This window comes from Grus americana, chromosome Z (assembly GCF_028858705.1).
Source record: "Grus americana isolate bGruAme1 chromosome Z, bGruAme1.mat, whole genome shotgun sequence".
Taxonomy (NCBI): Eukaryota; Metazoa; Chordata; class Aves; order Gruiformes; family Gruidae; genus Grus; species Grus americana.
In genome coordinates this window covers 77703272-77725411 of record NC_072891.1, presented here as the reverse complement: position 1 = coordinate 77725411, position 22140 = coordinate 77703272, and the positions used below count along the sequence as shown (strand labels likewise).

The 22140-nt window shown below is 42.3% G+C and overlaps 1 protein-coding gene across 2 annotated transcripts in view; it reads right to left on the bottom strand.

Annotated features, from left to right (window-relative positions):
- Positions 1-22140, bottom strand: part of PLPPR1 (phospholipid phosphatase related 1) — a 136545-nt gene that overhangs the window by 107363 nt on the left and 7042 nt on the right. Inside the window, exon 2 of one of the 2 annotated variants that reach the window (XM_054810329.1) lies at positions 2327-2408. The exons of the other annotated variant lie outside the window; for it this stretch is intronic. The gene's annotated coding sequence lies outside the window, so the exon portion shown is untranslated. The remainder of the gene's footprint in view (positions 1-2326; positions 2409-22140) is intronic. 2 annotated transcript variants of the gene reach the window in all.

Genomic DNA, 22140 nt, shown 5'->3' with positions numbered 1-22140 from the left:
ATGTGGTGCTTAGGGACATGGTTTAGTGGTCGATTTGGCAGTGTTAGGTTAACAGCTGGACTTGATGATCTTAAAGGTCTTTTCCAACCTAAATGATTCTATGATTCTGTGATTCAATGATTGTTTGCACTGTCAGGAAACATAGTATTGTCCCCATCGTGCTGCTGCTGCGAGGCTGGGCCATCTGTGCAGCTTACAAAGAATTTACACTTAGCAGACCTCTGTCTTCTGCTGGTTTTTGCTTTGGAAATATGCTTTACGTCTGGCATTGTCTAAACTGCTTTATTCTGGTCTACAGGAAGCATTCCCAAAACTCTACAGTCTACCTTATTAATAAAAACTAAAAAGCACCAGGCACCTAATTCACACATCATAAAAAAAAAGGATTCATTTTGTGGTTGCAAGAGCCGCATTGTCAGTCCTGCAGCAGATGCCATTGTTGGCTGCATTTGCTTGCCCTGCAGAGTTGCCAAAGAGGATATGAAGTCAAATTTGTCATTTTCAAAATGAAAATTTTTTTTCTCAGAACAGGCATTCTGCTGTATGTTATCTTTCTGCCATATCATTTATCCACCCCATCAAAGGTATTTTACCCAACTATCAGGTAAATCCCATGGAAGTACCATTCACAAGATCCAGTGTACTATGCCCAAATGAAACATACAGAATTTATAACCTACCCAGGGATATTGCATTAGAATATGCTTTCAACCAAATCAATGGGATACGATTCTCCGTATCTTAAAATGAAGGTAACATAACCTACATGGATTTTTTTTCTAATTGAAGTGAAATATGAAAGACTAAGTTAACCGTACACAAAATCCTCTTTTCTCCTCTTTTCCATTTAAACAGCCCTGGCTCGTTGTTACACTGATTAAACCTGAGTATGAGAAGCAACCCCAAATTAAAATCCCTTCCTTCCCCAATGCAGAAGCAGGACTGAAAGTGCTAGGTTAACGGTTGGACTCGATGATCTTACGGGTCTTTTCCAACCTAAATGATTTTATGATACGACCCGAGGCAGTCACCAAGGTATTGCACTGGCCTGCACGAACCCACACCTGAGACCAAAAGCCAACAAGGAGTGGGCATGAGGACAAGGGGCTTGCACTACATTCCCTGGGGGATAGGGTTAGCACAGGGGAGTGTGTTTTGAGATGTACCTTCCCCTTGTGGTACTCAATGCAAAGCAGTGCCACCAAGCTGCAAGGGACACAACAGGGCAGCTGGGGCTGGAATCAAGGGCTGGAGAAAGCCACAAAATAGGATTTCCTTTGGCGGAGGTGAGGACAAATCTTATGTCTATGAATGATTCATTTCTTCATAGACCTTGGAGAGATTTCTTGTCTAAGTCCTGTCCTGAGAGGCAGCAGACAGAGGTGATCTGTTCCCCAGTTGTTTCATTTCCAAAGGGAAGATGAAAAAAAGCATTTCAGTCTAGTACCATAAACCCAGCCTGCCTCCTTCTCAATCACAAGCAATTTCTTCTTTAGGGAGGTCCACAAAGCATGTAGCTTTTCCCATGCTTCTTACTGATGCTCAAGGACATTTTTACTGTGATTGCTCATTCTAAGTTTAGCACTGTAAGCATTTCTGAAAATTATATGGCTAGCTTGGACAAAATGAGGGTCTCGAAGTCAATACACAGAAAGCTCAGAACTGTTAATTCATATTACAAAAACTGCAAACACAAAAGATTAAGGCCATTGTCAGTTGAAAATCCCACTCTATCTTGGCTAATCTAGTTACTTGCCTGGAAAAATACTTAAACTACAAGTGCAATCTTATGCTAGTTGCACTGTATGTCTTCCATGATACAGAGTAAGAAGATTTTCTTTACAAGAAAACAAGGAAGAGACACAAAAGAGGCATACCTCTCTGAAGAACCAGAAAACATAGCTGTGGAACCATTCTCCTCTAAGAGAGTTCAAAAGTTTGTCCCCCTTAACTAATTCTTTATATGACAAACCTGAACAAGAAGAAAACGTTTTTCATCTCTTAAGGCAAAGAGAAGAGAGAAGTCAAGATTTCACCCATCCAAGACACAGCAATTAACTGGACATTTGCATTACTTTGCTCTTCTTTTGATGGGACCTGAACTCAAAACTGAATCAATTACAGTTAGTTTCTGTTCTGACATGAGACAAGATGGACAGGTCTGATACTGGGCTTTTTACAGGCAGCCTAAGATCAGGCAACTATCTACATGTAGCCATAGCAAGACTGTAACTCACTCTTTCCAGGTCACAATATACCTTTCAATTACTGTACAAAGCACCCACTAAAACCAATGACAGCTTCACAAGAATAACTGGAGTTATACCTGGATCTCTTAGCACATATACCGAAGGTTGAGGCTCTGTTTGGTTCAGTTTAGAACAATCTCCAATACGTTTTAGTGTTCACTGAAAGGAAAAAAAAAAGAATTTATTAAAGATAACACAGATTTCTTAAAAAATATTTTCAGCAAGGGCAGACTGATCTTAAAACTGGTTTTATATTAATGCCCTTTTATGGAGGATTTGAAAGTACTCTGTGGGTTTTTTTTCTGTTGAAGTCTGAACAAAAGCAATACAAACGGAATACTATGCTTTACATGCTATGTATATGGATTTGTGCATTTCTCAAAGCCAGAAATTTCTCTTCTGCAGGGAAACAAAGCTAGAAATAAGACAGGCTAATATTTTAATGAAGAACACATCAAATTAGTATTAATGATCAGAATAAAAATAGTTCTCTACCACCTTGAAAAACACAGTAATGCTTGTTCCTAACCTGGCATTATGCATTACTCCTTCCTGATAGAAAAAAACCCAAACCACTACAAGACTGCGTATCTAGCTGTAATGGCAGTTGACTGTAACTGTCTTTCCTGTTGTCATTCAGCAATCATGCCAGGTCTTAGCATTCTTTCATAGAAATTCTGAACTCCATTACAGCATTGTTCAAAGGACTGAAACATGAACACAGAGACCTTTTAACATGCTGGTCTCCAAATATAACTATAAAACTAAAAAAAAGTTTTGACATCCCACTTTGATTTTGCCTTCTCAGATGCCAAAACTTCACATGCAGTCAAGCTTTCTTTTAACAATGGAGGGGTAGGGACAGGTGCCCAACTTCACATTTGAACGCAAGCAAAGTCTGAAGATAAAGAGTGACCCACTTAAAGCATGTTCCACTTTAGATTTGAGAAGGCATTACCCCACTCTGACAGCAGGGGATCCGTTTTGAAATTTGTAATTGCTTTATCTTTAGCTCAGCAAGGGTAATGTGATGAAAGGGATTAGAGACGTGATCTGTGATTGAGACCAGAATAAGTTACTATTTTCTAGCAACTTAAGAAGACAGCAATGTCCTATTGCTATTCCTTTACATGATCACTGCAATTTGCAGCAGTTCTTTTTTGTCTCACAGTGAAAATGTTTCTATTATCATTGTGTTTAAAGGAGGTTTGCCGAACGATGTTTAGTAGTCCCATGATTGAAATAGTATATTATTGCCATCAGCTGTCAAGAAACTTTCTATCCCTTTTGGAAACGTACACTTTGATAGAAGCTGTTAGCGGATTTGTGTGAATGTGTGCAAGCTGAAACTGCATATTCCAAAGGGTTACATACTAGCAATACGGAGTATGACAGCAGGCTCGTAGGTGACTACATAGACAGGCGCCTGGCAGAAAACCCGCACCCTCACTAGGATTACACACTGCTTCTACTGCCACCTGCAAGCTCTGAGACACTGTCAGCAATTGACATTGCAAAAGGACACACTGCAATATCGCCAAAGGGTAAATGGGAGAGACCACAGAGCCTGCATTTAGACATGCATCACTGCCTGAAACAAGATCTATTTACAGGCCTCCTGTGGGTGCACAGTAACGCTGTCATTACAGCGTCTGTCTGGTGTTCTCTAGCACAGATAAGAGTACAGAGCTTGCCCTCTAACCAGGGCTCAATGGCAGATCTGGGGTGGGGGGCAAAAATTAATTGCTTTGAGCAAGTATGTCTTTAAAAAGTCACTGCTTGCTTTGTGTCTAACCCTGCACTATAAAAAGGCAATATCTGTATTTAAAAGTCTTTTCTGATTTCAAAGTATTTTTCTTGTTAGTTGGATTCTTACCAGAACACCTAGAAGAAGGGTTCCTCTTCTTTAAAAAAAAGCAAGAAAAAAAGAATCAGTAACGCCTAAACCATGAATCAGCTACACAAGGGTAATTTCCCAGATACTAGAAGGGTGCTGAAGGAGATTTCACTGAGGGAGATACATCTGGTCAACATGGCCAGCCCGTTCCTGAGAGTCACCTCATGACGAGAATAATTCAGGAACTGCTGCCTGTGACCATGAACTGTTTGGGAAAAGGAACCATATTTTGCCTCCATAGTCCCAGCATTTACAGAATCCTTAAGCACTTTTGAGGAAGAGTTTCATATAAATCAGTAACAACAAGCCTTTTTTTACCTGAAGACCCGCGCAGCCTTTATGTACGTTTTTCAGGGCAGACACTGGTCAGAAGTTTTGGGTTCAAAGGCCGGGACAGATGACCAAGATCAGCTACTCTGACTTTCCTCACACAGCTGACGAGAGAACTGTATCCTCTGGGTCTTGCATAATGATTCAGCAGTTTTTTGCTTAGCTTAAATTATTTTTTCCTACTGCTAAGGAAAATTTGAAATCAGACTTTTATAATACCCTAACAGAGCCCCTAAGAATGAAAGATATACATATTTATTTAGAGAGTTAAAGGTGCTTCTTTGGCAGAGCATTGTGGTGAGTTAGCCTTGGCCAAGGGCCTCTCAATCCCTTCCCCTCCTCAGCAGGACAGGGGAGAAAATAGGATAAGAAACATCTTGGGTTGAGGCAAAGACAAGGAGATTGATTACCAATTACTGTGGTGGGCAAAACAGACTTGGGGGCGGGGGGGGGGGGGGGGGGGGAAAAAAGGCCAGGTTGGATGGGGCTTCGGGCAACCTGGTCTAGTGGAGGGTGTCCCTGCCCATGGCAGGGGGGGTGGAACCAGATGATCTTTGAGGTCCCTTCCAACCCTAACCATTCTGTGATTCTATGATTGATTTGCCACATAAAATAGACTCAGGTAGTGAGAAACAAAGGCAACCAAACCAACACCTTCCCCCCCACACACACCCCCCCTGAGAGCAGCACAGGGTGGTCAGAACATGGTGGTTTCTCTCTGCTGCTCCTTCCTCCTCACACTTTTCCCCTGCTCTGGTCTCTCCCTCCTGCAGTACCTGTCAGGAAAACTGCCCCGGCGCAGGCTCTCCGCAGGCAGCAGGGCAGATCTGCTCCGGCCCCAGGATGCTGCTCGGCACTGCCTGCCCTACCTTGCTCTTCCCCATCCTGTCCCTCGCTCTTTTTTTCCTTGCTCCTCTGCTCCTTCAGCATTTTCACCTTTTCTTCCATATGTTTTGGCAGCCACACCTGTGACTGAGGGGCCGTGCTGGTCATGGCCGGTTCCAGACGGCTCCAAGGACCCACTGCCAGGCCTGGAGCTTGCTGGAGCCGGTCATCACCAGCCCAGGGCATCCCCCAGCAGACACACTGACATTGATCTCTCTTCAGCAGAGAAACTGAAACTGCGCTGAGACTGACACAGATTATTTAGATATTACAAAGGATGTGATTGAGGGAAAGAGGGGAAGGAAAAAAAAATCAAGTTGACTGTTGCAAGATTTGTTTGCAACGGGCGTTAGCATATTTTTGTCAGCTAAACCACGCAGCTGTTCGCACTCAGGTCAGATCTCAGTAGGAAGGGAGGAATCAGCAGTTCCTGACCTACTCACTCCCTGGCCTTGGATTTCAAGGGCATTGATTCATGGCCATCCTCCCTGCCAGGCTTCAGGGGAGAGGAAGGCAGGCAGCCCACCCCAGCCTTGTCACCCTTCTCCCACTCCCTATCCGCTGGTCCCAGGAAATCTTTCCAAAAGCTGCCAATAGGACAGGCTGACAACCTCCTTGCTTTTTTCCAGCTCAGCAAGATGGAAGAAATGGCACTACCCTTGAATAAGGAGAAACAGGTGACATGTCTTCAAGGCACAGAGAGGGCAATAATTTTCTTTCTGTCGATGCTGAAGACACAACATGTTGAGTTTCAGCCATATTCAACATGAGAAAAAAAACCAAAAGACAACTACAAAGTTATGTCTCTGTAGTTAAAGAAGAGACATTTCCTTCCACTGCACTGCTGTTGGATTTGACATAAACGATGCTGGCATGCACAGGCAGGTAAACAGGAGCTGCAGATTTGCAGGAGAAGGTAGAACTGGCCAAAATAAGGGCTGCAGCCTCTGAGGCAGCTGCTCTGCCTGACCTGTACCCAAGGAGGCTTGTGATGCGAGTGCTGCCCTAATGAGGACTGCAGAGGAGCTTGGAACTTCTGCTTTTGACCTCATTCATTGACTTCAAGGGAATCAGGGTGTCCTATTCAGGATTCATATTGCAACAGGCTGCGTTCTTACCTCCTAACAAGCACTTGAAATGAATTAACACTGTGGCTGTATTCACAAAAGATTCTCGTGCGGTATTAAAGGCAAGATGATTTGCAATACAAGCACATGAGTGCCTGGACTGATCCCAATAGTAAGACTGAGACTGAACAACTAGTGTGTTTGGGTCGACCTGAAGAACTCTTCATTCAAACCAAATCCAATTTTCAGCCACAGCTAGAGATAATGAATATAAATAAAATGTCTCTCAGTGTTAACTCTCAAAGGAAAGGCAGTTAAAACTAACAGAAGGTGATAGCACTCTCCTTGGTTTTGCTAGTACTGCCATTTACAAAGGTCATAATTCAAGAAACAAACATTGTTTTAATGCACCCATTTAAGTCCAGTGACACTGTTGCAAAGTTTAAAGCTAGGATGTGTTCATTTTTGTTTGTTCATTTTAAGTTTGTTAAACTTAATATATCGTTAGCATCTCAATATGCCATACTCCGAACACCACAATATTTTATGCTCTTACTTGGCAGTGAATACCTTGTCTTAGAGATCTTTCTTTTGACAATACTGCACCGGCTATTGCATTTACCATGCAGGGATTTCAGATCTCTCTCTCTCCACTTACTGCTATGATGTCTGAGCACTTGGTTCAGCCTTCCCTTACGAATGGTTAAGAATCAGACAGTCTAATGTGGCAGTGACAATGCTTCCCTACTGTGACAATACTTCTCTATATAGGATTTTCTGCAGCACGAGGCTTAAACTCTTCGTTTGCTGGCATCCATACAAATTGTACCATCAGTTGCTATGCAAGGAAAATTAGGCCAAGGCTGGGCGCTTCAGAAAACCTTGTGCGCAAAGCTCCCTGCACATGTTCAAGTGACAGTGCTGTGAGTAACAACACATACCCCAAAGCGTTCTTTGCCACTGTTCAGATGAAATAATACCTCCACAACTACAGGCAGGCTTTTGCACACTCACATGGCTGTGAGTCTGCAACAGAGCTTCTAAATAGATTTCAGATCTCATCATTTAATTCAAAAGGCCTGGCTTTAAACACATGTGATGTCTTTCAGACATACTGATGTTTGAATAAGAGACAAGAAAACTTTTTCGTTACCCTGTTACTATTGGAAACGCAAACCAGAAGCTGGCTGGAGATAAAACCAGAATAACCAGTGCTCCATTCTGGGGGTTTGGCCTTTGGCTGTAAATCAGGCTGGCCTCAAATCATTTGGCATTTGTTTATGAAGAGGTCACATCAGAAGTGATTACATACTCCTGGTTGTGGATTGTAAGGACTGGCCTTTAGCAATCTGAAAAGCAAGGTGAGGACGGCAGTTAGATCTGCATTGTACTCAAGATCCAGGCATAAGCACACAAAACACCAGAAAACAAAACCACTTCCTTACATGCAAACACATTAAACTTGCTTCTCCACAAAACCTTAGGGTCACTGCACCTAAGGAGAGGTGACTGAGGTAGGCAGCTTCACAACTCTATAATGGACACTTTGGTCTCCAAGGCCTCCGTGGGCAGTGCTGTCCTCCTTCCTTCCCTGCCCAGGATGGGGGAAACAGCATGCCCTCTGCCACAAGACCAAAGATGTCCAGTTGCTGCTAGTCCTGCTGTGCCACCACGCAGCCACCACACAAAAACATGCAAGGTTGCTCTTCTTAACCTAGATCCCAGTTAAGAGCAGAGACAGGTCCTTTGCTCACATGTCAGGCCATTTACAAGCTGTCTGCCTCTTCTGCCACTGGAAATGTTAGCGGCTACTGATCTCTCGCTTATGGCTCCTTAACAGCAAGATAACACAAACATCTTGTAAGCAGGAGGTGCTTGCTTCCTTTCCAGGGTTAAAACCCTCTGTTGACAGCCTTCCTTCCCTGTCTGCAGCAAGCAAACCCTCAGAAGAGAGACAAAACATTAAGTCCATATCCTCATTAGTATTTCTTAACATAGAGCAAAAGGTTTCCCACAGAACTTGTTAGTTGTGACTAATGCTGTGAAGACATGGTAGGCAAAGTTTGGCCAGGCAAAAAAAGCACAAAACATTTTTCATGGATGTCAGCTCCAATTCGAAGATAAATTTGCTTCAGCTATTTCCCTGTCTCTCCCTGTTCATGTGGCTCTCTCCCTAGTGAATTAAAGCCTACTAAAAATATACTTGCTTTTCTCCTTTGTACACAGAAATCACATCCAACTTGGGAAGTCCTTGGACTGAAATGGTTGGAGGTGAAAGAATGTTATAAAGAAGCACATATATGTGCCAATCCAAGGTAGTGTGGTACCCTATCCTGGATGCCTTACTGCATTACATGGATGCAGTCTGGCTAAGAACCCTGGACCACCAAGAAAATGAGTGCAACTCTAGATGGAAATTGTTTTTCAGATGGACACTTTTTAAATAATAGAATGCCTTCTAAAGAAAGTAAAATATTATCTTCCAAAAAGCCATTATACAAAAAATAATTTTTACATTAGAAAGGCTGACTTTGTACTTTTGAATAGTCTAGAATACTCATCAGCATTCATTAAAAAAACTTGCATGTAGTATTCTCACTTCAAGAGCAGAGCAAGTGTTTTTCACATATGTGGTTTCTGGAAGCAAGAAGCAGAGGAACAAGAAGGAAGAGTGTGTTGGGTTTGTGTGGCAAGGTTTTGGTAGTGGGGGGGGGGCTACAGGGGTGGCTTCTGTGAGAAGCTGCTAGAAGCTCCCCCTCTGTCTGACAGAGCCAATGCCAGCCAGCTCCAAGACGGGCCCACCGCTGGCCAAGGCCAAGCCAATCAGCGCCTCTGTGATAACGTATTTAAGAAGAAGAAAAACACTTAGAGAGAGAGAGCTTTTGCAGCCGGAGAGAGGAGTGAGAAGATGTAAGAAACTCTGCAGGCACCAAGGTCAGTGCAGATGGAGGGGGAGGAGGAGCTCCAGGTGCCGGAGCAGAGATCCCCCTGCAGCCCCTGGTGAAGACCATGGTGAAGCAGGCTGTCCCCCTGCAGCCCATGGAGGAAGGATGAGGGGGTGTAGAGATTCCACCTGCAGCCTGTGGAAGACCCCAAGCCAGAGCAGGTGGAGGCACCTGAAGGAGGCTGTGGCCCGTGGGAAGCCCACGCTGGAGCAAGCTCCTGGCCGGACCTGTGGACCCGTGAAGAGGGGAGCCCACGCCAGGGCAGGTTTGCTGGCAGGACTTGTGACCCTGTGGGGGACCCCACACTGGAGCAGTTTGCTCCTGAAGGTCTGCACCCCGTGAGAGGGACCCCACGCCGGAGCAGGGGAACGATGAGAGGAGTCCTCCCCCTGAGGATGAAGAAGCGGCAGAAACACCGTGAGATGAACTGACCATAACCCCCAGTCCCCGTCCCCCTGTGCCGCTGAGGGGGGGAAGGTTGAAGCCGGGAGTGAAGTTGAGCCCGGGAAGATGGGAGGGGCGGGGGGAGGTGTTTTAAGAGTTGATTTTATTTTCTCATTCCTCTACTCTGTTTTGCCTAGTAATAAATTAGATGAATTCCCTCTCTAAGTTCAGTCTGTTTTGCTCGTGACAACAATTAGTGAGTGATCTCTCCCTGTCTTTATCTCGACCTACAAGCATTTTGTTATACCTTTTCTCCCCTGTTTAGTGGATGAGGGGAGTGAGAGAGCGGCTCTGGTGGGCACCTGGCCTCCAGCCAGGGTCAACCCACCACAAAGAGTAAGACAGAGCAGTAGCATCAACAAAAGCAAAGTTGTCAGATCAGCCAGCAGAAGTAGTTAGCTTTCATCTACATCTTCTGTGGGGGATGCTTATCTCTTTGCTAGGATAGAAGAAAATGATCAGGCAGGAGAAAATCCAACTTCCAATACATGCTTTCAGTCTATGCATTCAGCCATCAGTAGCACTCTCAGCTGATGATGATACTTTTAAGCTCACCTTCTGCCAAATGTGTTGCAACTACCTTGCAATTTCACATACACTACAGTACTTAAAAGTCTGGCTTCTTTTTAAAGCTACAGCTATTGGATTCATGTGTTACTATTAAGACAGTGAAATTAAGCAAGTTCTCTAACTCATAGTTGCAGATAACATACTACTCAATAACAGAAGCCCTAGAGAATGTGAAACAGAAAGCCAGAGAAAATCCAGCCAAGAAAAAAAGGACTCTGTGCTAACTCTAAGTTCCCAGTGCAAAATCTAGCAGCAATAAGCTGCAAAATCTTACTGCTAACAAGTCTACCCAGATAAAATCAGTAACTGCATCTTCCTTATTGTTTGTAGAGTATAAAGACTTTCTCCCTTCCGTGTGTCCTCATGACTGTTTGCAAGCTAAGATAGTGGTAGCAACTCCTTTTTTCAGAGGCCAAAAACTATGAAGATAGCTCTCAACTGCCATTAAAGGACTAGGACACCCACAGCTTAGCAAGGTCAGAGGCAGACTTGTAGCTGAGACTGTGCTTCTGAAGATGTAGGGCATTATTTTGATCACTATATCTATTCTTCCTTCCCCTAGACAGATACAGATTACTGTTCTCTGAGATCTCCTTTCCATTCAACCAAGCCAAGTATGAACAAGGGAATGGAGGGGCACTACAAGGAACAGTTTTCTGCTTAACTAGTCTCTGTACAGTGTCCCAGGTCTATCTGGACACAAATGGAACAGGAAACACAGCCTAGGCTACCTCTATATTATGCAAGTCACCAGAGCTTGTAGCCTTTTCTTTTCACATGTCTCATTTTCTTTGCAACTAAGAATATAGTTTTAGGGAGTCCTTCAATAAGGTTTTAGACTGAAAAAAACCCCAAAAACAAACCCAAGAAGTTGAAGGAAATAACAGCAGCTAAAAAAGCACCCTACCATTTATGTGTATTTTTATGTTTGGTTTTGATAAATGCATGCAGTCAAGACCCTGAGCATATGCTTGGAAGCCAATGGGAATTCACCTATGCTAGACCCCAGATGGCATCTTCTCACCCAGTGCCCTGTGTGACTCAGTGGTCTAATCTCAATCACCTTAAATCTGACTGGAACAAATCCTTGCTTTCCTCTCCATTTGGTTTTCCTAGCTTATCTTCTTATACAGCAGAAGGCTTCATCTGATGTTAATGCTTGTATTTCACATTGAAACACAAGATTTTATTTCACCTCTTGCCAGCTGGCTCTACAATCATGCCACCCAGCAACAAACACCACTCTTAGTTTAAACCACTCCTTTAACTCTGTGTGCTACAGAAGATGGCTGAACATGGAGCAGCAGCTTTTAGAAAGACACAGAATTTCTGACAGGCACACTTGTAAATGACGCTCAAAGATTGTTACATTCAAATACAAGATTTTATTATTATCTATATACTTAGAAGTGAGTGCCTCGCTGCATATTTCTGTCTTGCTAAAAGTCAACAAAGAAACTTCCAAAGTAATTAGCCAAATGAACAACCTCATGCAAGAAATAAGATATTTAAAGAACTGATTAAATCAAGCAGTTATTCTTTGGAGACTGACGAGAAAGTGGATAGCAAGTCATTTACCCTATGCCATAAGCCTGGCTCACAAACCCTCTTATACCCTGTCACCAAAGTATTACATACTCGCTTTCTTCCTCTTCATAAACCTGTTACAGCCAGGGACAGCTCTTGGATCCTCAGGGCTGTACTCTCTACTGGTTAAACTGGCAGAGCTTCGATGAAGCCAGGGCTTTGTTCATGAGTGAGATTTGGGCCTTTATCAATTAACTGAAAAATTTCAAATCCTTGCCAAGGAACAAAGTTAGCTACATCTCCTTTCAATGGTTTTAATCACGGATGCAGCAACCACCTGCTTTTCTACTTGCTAGCTTGCAAAGCAATTCTAGTCATGAAGCTTGCCAAAGAGGAGTAAACATTTCTTTTAGAGTTAAGAAAGCATAATGGACCAGACTGTGATATAGTCCAAGGTATGCTGAAGTGTAAGCAAGCCAAATGTTGGTCTCTAACATCCAGTGGTGCCATCACTGTCAAACAAGAAAGCTGGCCAGAAATGGCACTCAGATGACCTTCAAGGGCTGCTGTACCTCATTGCTGACTGATAAAATCATGATACAGTGTGTGACAAAATTCCCCTCCAGATGACTGGCTCCTGCATTCGCCACACTCTTGGGGATGTCCTCTCTATAAGTCTCTGGGGTCTAATTCTTGACTTTGACATTTCAAAACTTGTGCTTAGCTATGATGCAGCCTGGTGGATTCCCATTCCTACAAACACCTCCATTTCCTGGGCAGATGCATTGAGCAGCTCTAGGGCTGGGGCTGCTTTGAGCAGTGTCCTCTAACTAGCTGTCCTGCCTGATGAGCAGGGCCAGAGACCTAGGAGTATGCTCACAGCACACTGAAGCTGCAACGGGAGCTGAGAAAGGGTTTTGGAGATATGGCTGCTCTGTGTTTCCACCTCAAATCACACATTGCATGCTGCCTTTGCTTGAGATGGTCTGTATTCAAGGCAGTTTCAGGCAGGTGAAGTGTCAGCTCTCCCACCTCCCAGACGAAGGTTCCTACCACCACCCTACGGTGGATGCTCAACCCAATGGCAGTGCCACAAAAAAGGTCACTGGTGGGGTTCAACCATCAGCTTTTCATTAGTGTTATTGTCTGCCCAGGGAAATGTAACTATAGTGTTCCCAAGCTCGCATGACTTTGTATGGCACCGCATGGCTTTGCACAGAACCATCAGCTGCAGGTACTGCAGGCTGTCTGCACATCAACCAACCCCACAACTTCAACCCTCAAACGTGTACCTGAATCAGGCCTGAGGTACCTCCTGGGATGCGACTAAAACCACCCAAGCAGCAGGGTGAATACTCTTTCATTTTGAGCCTTCTGCTACTACTCTAAGTGGCCAATTCCACCTGAGCTGGCTGCTGGAAGCTGGTGTGAAACAGGAGGCTTTGTCTCTCAGGAGGCTTTGTCTGGACAGTGGTCACAGAGGAACAGAGCACAGTAAGATCAAGTAGAAGGAGTGGAGGACAGTAAAAACCACTCTTATATATTAATCCTTCTCTTTGCTGTATGCTGAGCTTACCCAAGCACAGAGAAGTTAATAGAAACTCTAACTGAGAAACGTGGAACTCTGAAAAACTGCATTTCTAAAACCAATAATCTCCTCTCTCAGCTTCTGGCTGGCTGCAGGAATATTTCCTGTGAAATGTTTTTAGGGCTGATGAAAAGGGTGAAGAAGCACTGCTACTGTTCACAGAGAGATTGCTGTACATCACTGGTGTCACTTTTCCTCTTTTGGGTTTAGGGAAGTGAAGCACACCCAGACTTTGCTTTGCCTGACTCCTACAGACCACCCCACTGTGACTGTGGTGAAATAAATAGAATTTTTTCACAGCGTGAGAGAGATATGTTGTAGACATTAGCTTTGCTATCATTCTAAAAGAAGAACAATGCAAATAAATTTATACTGTGAAGCCAGAAGGACAGAAGAGGTTAGCTTTGATGCCTTTCCAGAGAGAGTTAAAGTAAGAGGGTAGAAGGTAAGAGCAGCAGGAGGGTTCAGCGTGAGGTTGTAACAGAGACAAAACGAATCCCATGGCACAGGCAAGTGAAATCCATTAGAGAATGCAGAGGGCTAAGTTCTGCTCTTCCTTAACAAGACTTCAAATAGATTGCACAGATGCAAGTGTCAGCAGAGCATGGCCCTGCGTGTCCAGCCAGGCTTGCATGTAGTTGTGCTTGGAGAACGTAGATCTTGATTGGCAGCAGCAAACAACATTCACAGAGCCAGCCCTCATGGGGCTGCTGGAGAAAGGTCAAGGAGCAGGCTTTCAGACAAAAAAGGAAAACGCATCCTCACAAGGAACAGCAGAGATGATAAAAAAAATTGAGCATCAAGATATTCTCCCACCTTTTATCCAAAGATCACAGGCCTTCGAGAGGAGAAGCAATTTAACTGCCACTGGTAAATACTTCTACTTGAAGCATGTGTTCATGTGAAGAACAGTGTGAGAATCATGTCCACTAATGTAACAGCCTTATGATAAAAAAGGAAATCTGCTACTTAGGAACACACCCTTGCATTACAGAAAATCTGTCAGGGAAAATTGCTTGGCATATGATCAAATTTCACATAATATTCATTTTTTCCTAAATTTCAATTTCTTACCATTTCTTCCTTTTCATCATGCACAGAAGGGAACTGCATTTTAGTTGAATGGATTGGGTTTAAAAATACATGCATTAAAAGAATTCTAAAATTGGTGCTTTTTTTTTTCATTTTTCATTTTGACCATGGTAATTGTCCTTTCCTCAAAACCTATTTTTCAAAACCATTACAAAAAGGAGTATAGCTTCTTTTTAAAATAAAAAGACAAAGCAATTGACCTTAAAAATGTTTTTTCCCCTACAGTTTTGAGAAGGAAAACATCTATAATTGGCATATCTCATTAACAAACTCAGCTATGCCACGATAGTAACAAGTGGGTAACAAAGTGAGACTAACATTTTAATTAAGTACTTTTCCATTCTAGCCTAATTTTCTTTGTATTATGTGAACCTTTGATGGTTAGAGAAGCCTGTTGAAAGGCAAAAGGCATACTAAAACCACCTTTCCTCAGCCAAATCTCTCTCAGTTACATGCCCACTGCTTTTGTTTAGAGCATTTTAACTCTTAGCCAGTCTTTCCCTTTACATCCACATCTAGCTAAAAGATACCACTTGTAGCAACCCATCTCAAGGGCCTGGCTTCTTCAAGCTCAGAAAGACTATATTATGATTGATCTCCCCAGGTACCCTCTTCAGGATGATGCTGATTAGGCAGGTAGTTACTGGAAATGTGAGTAGCTTGGGCTCCTGATCAGTATCCACTCAGCAGCAGCAAAGCTGCACTTCCAACCACATATATTAGGACTGGTATAAAGGCATCAGAGCAGTCACGTATCACACTCCGTATCCCACCTGAACAGCAGCAGCCTCCAGGTGCTCAGCGGGCAGTAGCAGACTGCAGGATAATAAACTTACCTACAGTTTCTTCCTAGTCCCTGGACAGCCAGGTAAAGGCTCATACCTAACTGCATCAGAGAACCCATCCTTGCCATTTCTGTCAAGCTAATTTATATCCTCACCATTTGCTTTCTGGCCAAATCACCAAGAAGTGAAACTTTTCGAAGAAGTCTCTTGGTGTTAGCAGCTCTTCAATGTAAAGGTACATTTGAGCAAGCTCTTTTTTTGTGTCAGAGAACCTAATTTGATTTGACTGTCTTTCTGTTAGGTTGTGAGATTGGGAGACAAGGCTAGCAAAGCAGAGTGGGAGGTAACAGAAAAAAAAGTTGAGCATATACTGAGGCCTGACTTAAAACAGCCAAACACACATGTGGCTGGAAGAGAAATGCGTTAATAAATCGGTGTTCACAGCATGTCAGCATGCGCAGCATTAAGTGCTTATAAACAAACACAAGAACTGTACTGTGAAACTGTCTCCTTGAAAACATTTGAAATCAAGGAGAGAAAGTCAATTTATTTAATTATTTATTTTAGGCATTAGCCATTTTTATGAAAGCAAGATAAAACTTAAGTTCTGGGGGGGTTACAGCACTTGCAAATACTGGGTCAAGCCTTGATCCCACTGAATCAGTAGAAGCTTTGCCATTAAAAGTTCAAGAGAATTAAAGACTTATCAAATTCTACAAAAAACACTGCAACAGAGAAATCTCATTCCAAAATGTGAATGAGTTGACATCAAAAGACCTGGCATTTATATTGAAATGTGGATACCCATAGATTTCAGTTTGCAATTTATTTTTTGTTTCTGTGTCATTTTCAAGGCTGTAACAATGGCCAAGATGGGAGTTGAGACTTCATTAGCAGAATGAAGATTTCTAAAAAATGAACAATTTTTAAGTAACTATTAGAGTTTGAGTGCCTGCATTAATCACTGCTTATCCTGAGTAAACCAGAAATGAGATAAAAACTCAAATCGCTTTTCCATTTGGCTTAATTTCACTCCACTCAATCCACCCAATGCTGTGTATGTAGTACATAAAACTTAGGCTACCTGCACAGGGTTGTATTTCACCTGTCACATGGCATATGCCATCCTCTGCTAGAAACCAGTGTAACCCCACTGGCTGCAACAAACCAGGCTATTGTCAACAGATCAGTACCACAAACTGTACCTTCATGCATAGACAGAAAGAGAGAGGAAAGAAACATATGCTTCTCTGGAAGATACTTGTAAAGCTTAGATGCCTTTTTAGAGGATGTTCTTGAGACAAGACATACATTACACTGTTTAAAAGACCAGTGAATGAAACTCCTTGCCTGTTTGCACAGGTCAAATCAAGTGCATGTTCCAAGTGCAGAAGCAGAGGAGAGGAGAGCTAAAAGTGCTGTAGACTCATAAGTAAGAAGCCACGTAGCCTTAACCCTGAAATAACAGCTCTGCAGTATAGGACTGGTTTAGAGATAGGACATTCTATGTAATATATGCATGAGCACAGACCCCAGGATCAAGTGGGGGGATCCCAGCTTCTGTTCAATCTGGAAGGAAGAAAGAAAACGGGATGGCAACAGAGACCAAGCCCCATTCCCGTAAGACTTGCCAACAACAACTGATGCTCACAGAACCACTACCATTTGCACCATGTCATTCCCTTCCTTCTCCACCTCCACTTTATATCATTATCACCTGCCTTCTGCCTTCCCAGTGAAGTCTAGCTATATCTATGGTAACTTATATTCATCACACATGGATACGCTGTACATAGATACAATAAACGTGAAGTTTTGCACAACTTTCACGGTAACAGCTACACCCTCCCAGCACCTCAGCATTTGTTTGCAAGCTGTCACTGCTCAACTGTTCAGCTGCTGTTTACAGCAAACTGATAAAACAGGGCATGAACTGCTTCTGCTACACTAATGCAGAGGGAGACAGAAGTTCTGAAAAACAGTTTCTAATTCCCATCTGTCACTCACCTGAACTGAAATATTTCTATTACCTCCTGAGCTCCACAACTCATCAGCAAAACCTTCCAGAATTGTTTGAAGGCGCAAAAGCAAATAATTTTAAAAAGCACCAATCTTGAATCACTGACAATTTGACCAAAACTTTGAGTCTCTCACTGAGGCTGTTAAGGTTTAAAACAAACTCAAAACTGCAATTACTACCAAGAATGGCTTAACTAATACTTGCAAGTAATCTCAGTTTACTTTCCTGATATATTGCAGTTACTGAGAAAGTCTCAGTTTCCTCCTTCTCTCTTCATCATAGGTAGATGAAATCAAAACTGTAAGAGACAAAAGTAATTAAGGATTGAGAAGACCAGTATATCAAGGACGGCCAAGGCTGGACACCCAAGCAAGGTCAGAGAACACCAGACTTCTCAGGAAGCCAAGCTGGGAACAAACCTGAAAAGGATCTGACTCTTGCCAGCCAGGCTGTTGAAGGCTTTGCCACTGGATACATAGAAGTAAACAAACCCCAGAAGAGTTGCACAACTCACAGAATCACACCAAAGCAGTCATACAAAGCAGAAAAAGCTTAAGGTTAAGGTACATGAAAAGTTGTTGAGGAGGATGAAGGAGATGAATATGCCTGGATTGAGTCCTGAGATAGACACCCCATGTATCTGGCTTCAGGGCAAAGGGCATGGAAAGAGAAAAAAATGGCTTTGTCTATTAAAAGAGGATGGAGAGATGACAAGGGACAAAGCACCACACAAAGAAAATGCACTGGCCTCAAGTCCAGGAGGACTCGGGTATCCTGACCTCCTATTATCCCTCTTTCTCTCTGCCCATGGAGCCATTTGATGCTGTTCAAAACCTATTTAGGTACTGACAGTACCTCTTCACTGAGGCACAGAATGCAAAAGTCTCAAAATGTGCTTGTCTGTCCTGTGATTTGGTAAGATTTACTTGAAATGGTCACTGTGCTCTCTCTGTTCTGATTAACATACTATTTACTGCCTGACTCATTCACTTCTCTTCATAAAACAGCGTAGATTTTATTCCTGCCTATTTCCTTTGTTGAATGCTTTATAATAAATACTTTTTTTTTCCTTTTTTTTTTTAAATTACCTGCATCATCAACTGGCTGCTGCTGAAGATCACTGAGCTAAATCAAATTCTACAAGCAGTAATACTCAGTATTTTGCTATGGCTATCTGTCCCTACCTTGAATAACAAGGAAGAGGAATGGCACATTTAAAATGATTGCTTTCTATTGTTCCAATAAGATTTTTTAAAATCATTCCACATCACATCACTGCAAATAGCAAGTGTGGTCTCCATGCACTCCATAGTAACATTTAGTATGAAAACTGTATAATGGGATATAAAGCTGAGCATGTGTTTTTCTAGCCCTCTGTACCAGGGCAAACATCTTGGAATCAGGAATCAGCATGATCTCAGCAGGAATTTAGGAGTCACACAAACACATATCAAAAGAATAATGAAACGTAGCCTCTACTCAACAAATCATTCTGTTCTTTCAACATTACCATTTCTAAGAAGTCCTCCTGTCTTTAGAACTCATATTGTTCACACTTATAAGCATATTTTCCTGCCCCATAAAAGAAGTAATGCAACCAAACATCTGCTCTCTGGTATGTGTATTTTAGATCTGTGAAGCCATTTCACTGAGTTATTCAGCCAAGAACCCCATGAATAACTTTGGACCAGATTAAGTCATCTTTAAGGCCTGTAAGATACATCCATCAGATTAAGTCTCTGACAGCAGCAGAAACTGTCTCTACTGTATAAATGAAGCCAGGGGAGGAATTCTTCTTAAGATAAATGAAGCCTTACCATTATAAAAGCATGGCAACATTAATAATTTAAGAAAGTGTTATGAAGATGTTAGTTTCCCAAGAAGAAATGACTGAGGAAGACAGGGTTGTATGTTGGCCAAGGTGGGTTCTGGTAGGCAAATGAAAACTTGCAGGAAAAATCTAGTGTGTTCTAAAACACTAGTCAAGTAGCTATTTTTAGCATCAAAAAATAACTTCTTAAAATACTTAAAAAAAAATAAATTGCAAATTTAGTCAGAAATTTCCTTCCTGGTAATGCTGAAGTCGACAGTGGAAAACTTCAGTCACTGGGTGTGTATCATCATCATCATCACTGCCATATTCTCCTGAGGAAAGCAGCATATTCTCCTCTTTGGCTGTCAATCTCTCTTTGCAATGTTGCATCAGCCAGAGACCAAAAAGAAAGTGCTGTCCAAAGAGGACACTCACATTGTGGACTAACGTCTTCAGCTACTGCCAGGGATGTGGCAATGAGCAACACAATCATTTTCAAAGCAAGTATCTCCCACAGCCCAGTTCAACAGTATGTTAGGGTAATGATGATCTGTGCATTGACGGTATCCTGGACATGGATGAGAAATACAAATCTCAAAGTCATGTGCTGAAGGAACAACGTATTCCTTCTCTTGTCCTAACTCCAGATCACCAAGAATGGTACTAACATCCATCCCTAAGTCAACTTTGTCTAACCTGAGACAGAAAACAGTTTATGTCAAATAGTAATTAATACTATCAATATTATTTTCAAATAACATCAATTATCTGATAGTAATGGTTTTTTCAGCACTGAAAGAATGTTTATAAGGCTGCTGGGCTGAAAGATGTTACAGGATGAGCTCCTTCTCAAAATGGATTAGTTGATCTCGGAAGAGCTTTGCTTTTCCTTTGAGCACCTAGTGGTGTTGATTCCAAAGACATGAGCATTTGATTGGATAAATGACTGCAGATTAATTGCAGATCATTATGTACTGGAAACTACAGACTATCATGCCAGGAAATGCAGAGCTATCAGTATTGAAAAAATGTCAGCAAGCTTATTTACCATTTCCTTGGCCTATATATTCCTATTTAGAGAACAAAGCCAGCAGGAGCACAAGGTCAATGATACTTACTCATTTTTTGCCATTCCAGCCAGGGTGTCTTTCTGTTACTCTTTGTTTAGCCTGCCATTAATGTTTCTTCATGCAAATAGCTTATTCATGACTCTTGTGGTGATCAGAAATGAGAACTGATGTCATGCTTAGGCAACAAGATTGCTAGAGGTTTAAAACAAAAGTGCATCTCAGTCTTTTATTTCAAGATCGGTTACCAGAGAGGCAGGAAAATCTGCCTTTGATGGTCTGTTTTCTGTAGGGACAAATGCAGTCAGTTCTTGGGGAGGGGTCTGGGGGTGTGCTTTCGGTCAACAACTCCAGCAGGTATTTTCAAAATTGAACTCTAGGTAAATAAAAGAAGTTTTTTTACAAAAAGAAGCTGCAAAGCATGAAGAGACAAAACAATAGTACAAAGCAAACAAAGTATTTAATTCTATCTGAAATGACGTGTTTTCTTCTTGTAAGCAAGAAAAACAGCTTATGGCTTTGGTGAACCCAAAACAATTTCCATCCTGGTTCTCTGCTGTCCTACTTTACCTCTTATTTCTATCAGAGAACCACAAACTCAAGAAAATCTCAATAAGAATCCAATTAATGAACACAGATGTGTACACAAACAGAATTTGTAGACAGAGGGGACCTTCACTTGATCCTTAATCTCTTTTTGTTACTTCAAGCTCCACATCCCTTCTCTTACTCTAGATAACCAAAGTCAAAAGTAGAATCTTTTCTGCCAAACTCAAGACACTAACACAACACAGAAACCAATACACAGCACAGCACCATGAGGGCTGCTATGGGGAGAATTAACTCCATCTCAGCCAGACCCAATACAACAGATAAACCCTCACACTCAGCTGGAAATAAACAAACAAAAAACAAACAAACAAACAAACAAACCCTAATGCAACTCAAAATGGTGGATCATTTTATGTTTGCAATTTTAAGTAAACATAAAACAAACCCTCCAAAAAACAGCTCTACAGCAAAAAAAATGTATGCATAATTTCTGCTCAATGTTTTGGGCCAAAACTTTTCAAAACTGAGTAGTTTTTGGCAGAAATCTATATGTTCCAGAATTTTATTTTGCTATGGAAACTGCCTGCATAAGAGAAACAAAGTCATAGACCAGCCAGTTCTAGTCAAAATCTCCTCCTTTTTCATACAGATCACACAAGTGAATGATTGGCATATAGTACTTGAACAGCTTCTCTTTAAAGATCATTCCTTGTGGCACAGACACTGCTTTTCTCGCTGAACACCTGTGAATTAGTTATATTATGCATCTGCCTTGCATAATCTGTTAGCTGATGCAAGTCATACACAGTCCAGCTCCTCCATGAGCAGAACTCAGTGACAGCCCTCGGGTGGGTCAGGTGCTGTTTTGCTTATGTGAATTACATCTCCTCTAGGACAGGTGGCAGGGCAGATTAATGTGGCCTTACGCTATCTCTGCATTATCATTACAGCTTCTGTATAAAGCTCGAGTTAGGTATCACCAAACCTCTCATTTTCTTTCCTTTCAGTCGCCTCTGTCCTTATCTAACCTAAGATATCTGAAAATTTCCAAGATGTTTCTCAGATACTTGAGTCACTGGCTTCATGTGCAAGGGCATGCATGAGAGCAGAAGCAGATGTACTGTATGTGACAACCCCACATAAACAATGGGCCCTCTCCATTCACTGCTGTAGCGGTGCCTGAAGTGATCATGTACCACTGATTTTTCTCATGCTTTTGGCAGCCTCACAGTAGCAATGTGGTTGCAGTGCACAACCCATGACCCACCTCTAGTTTTCCCAGTACCACAGGCTGCTGCAAAGGGCTGCC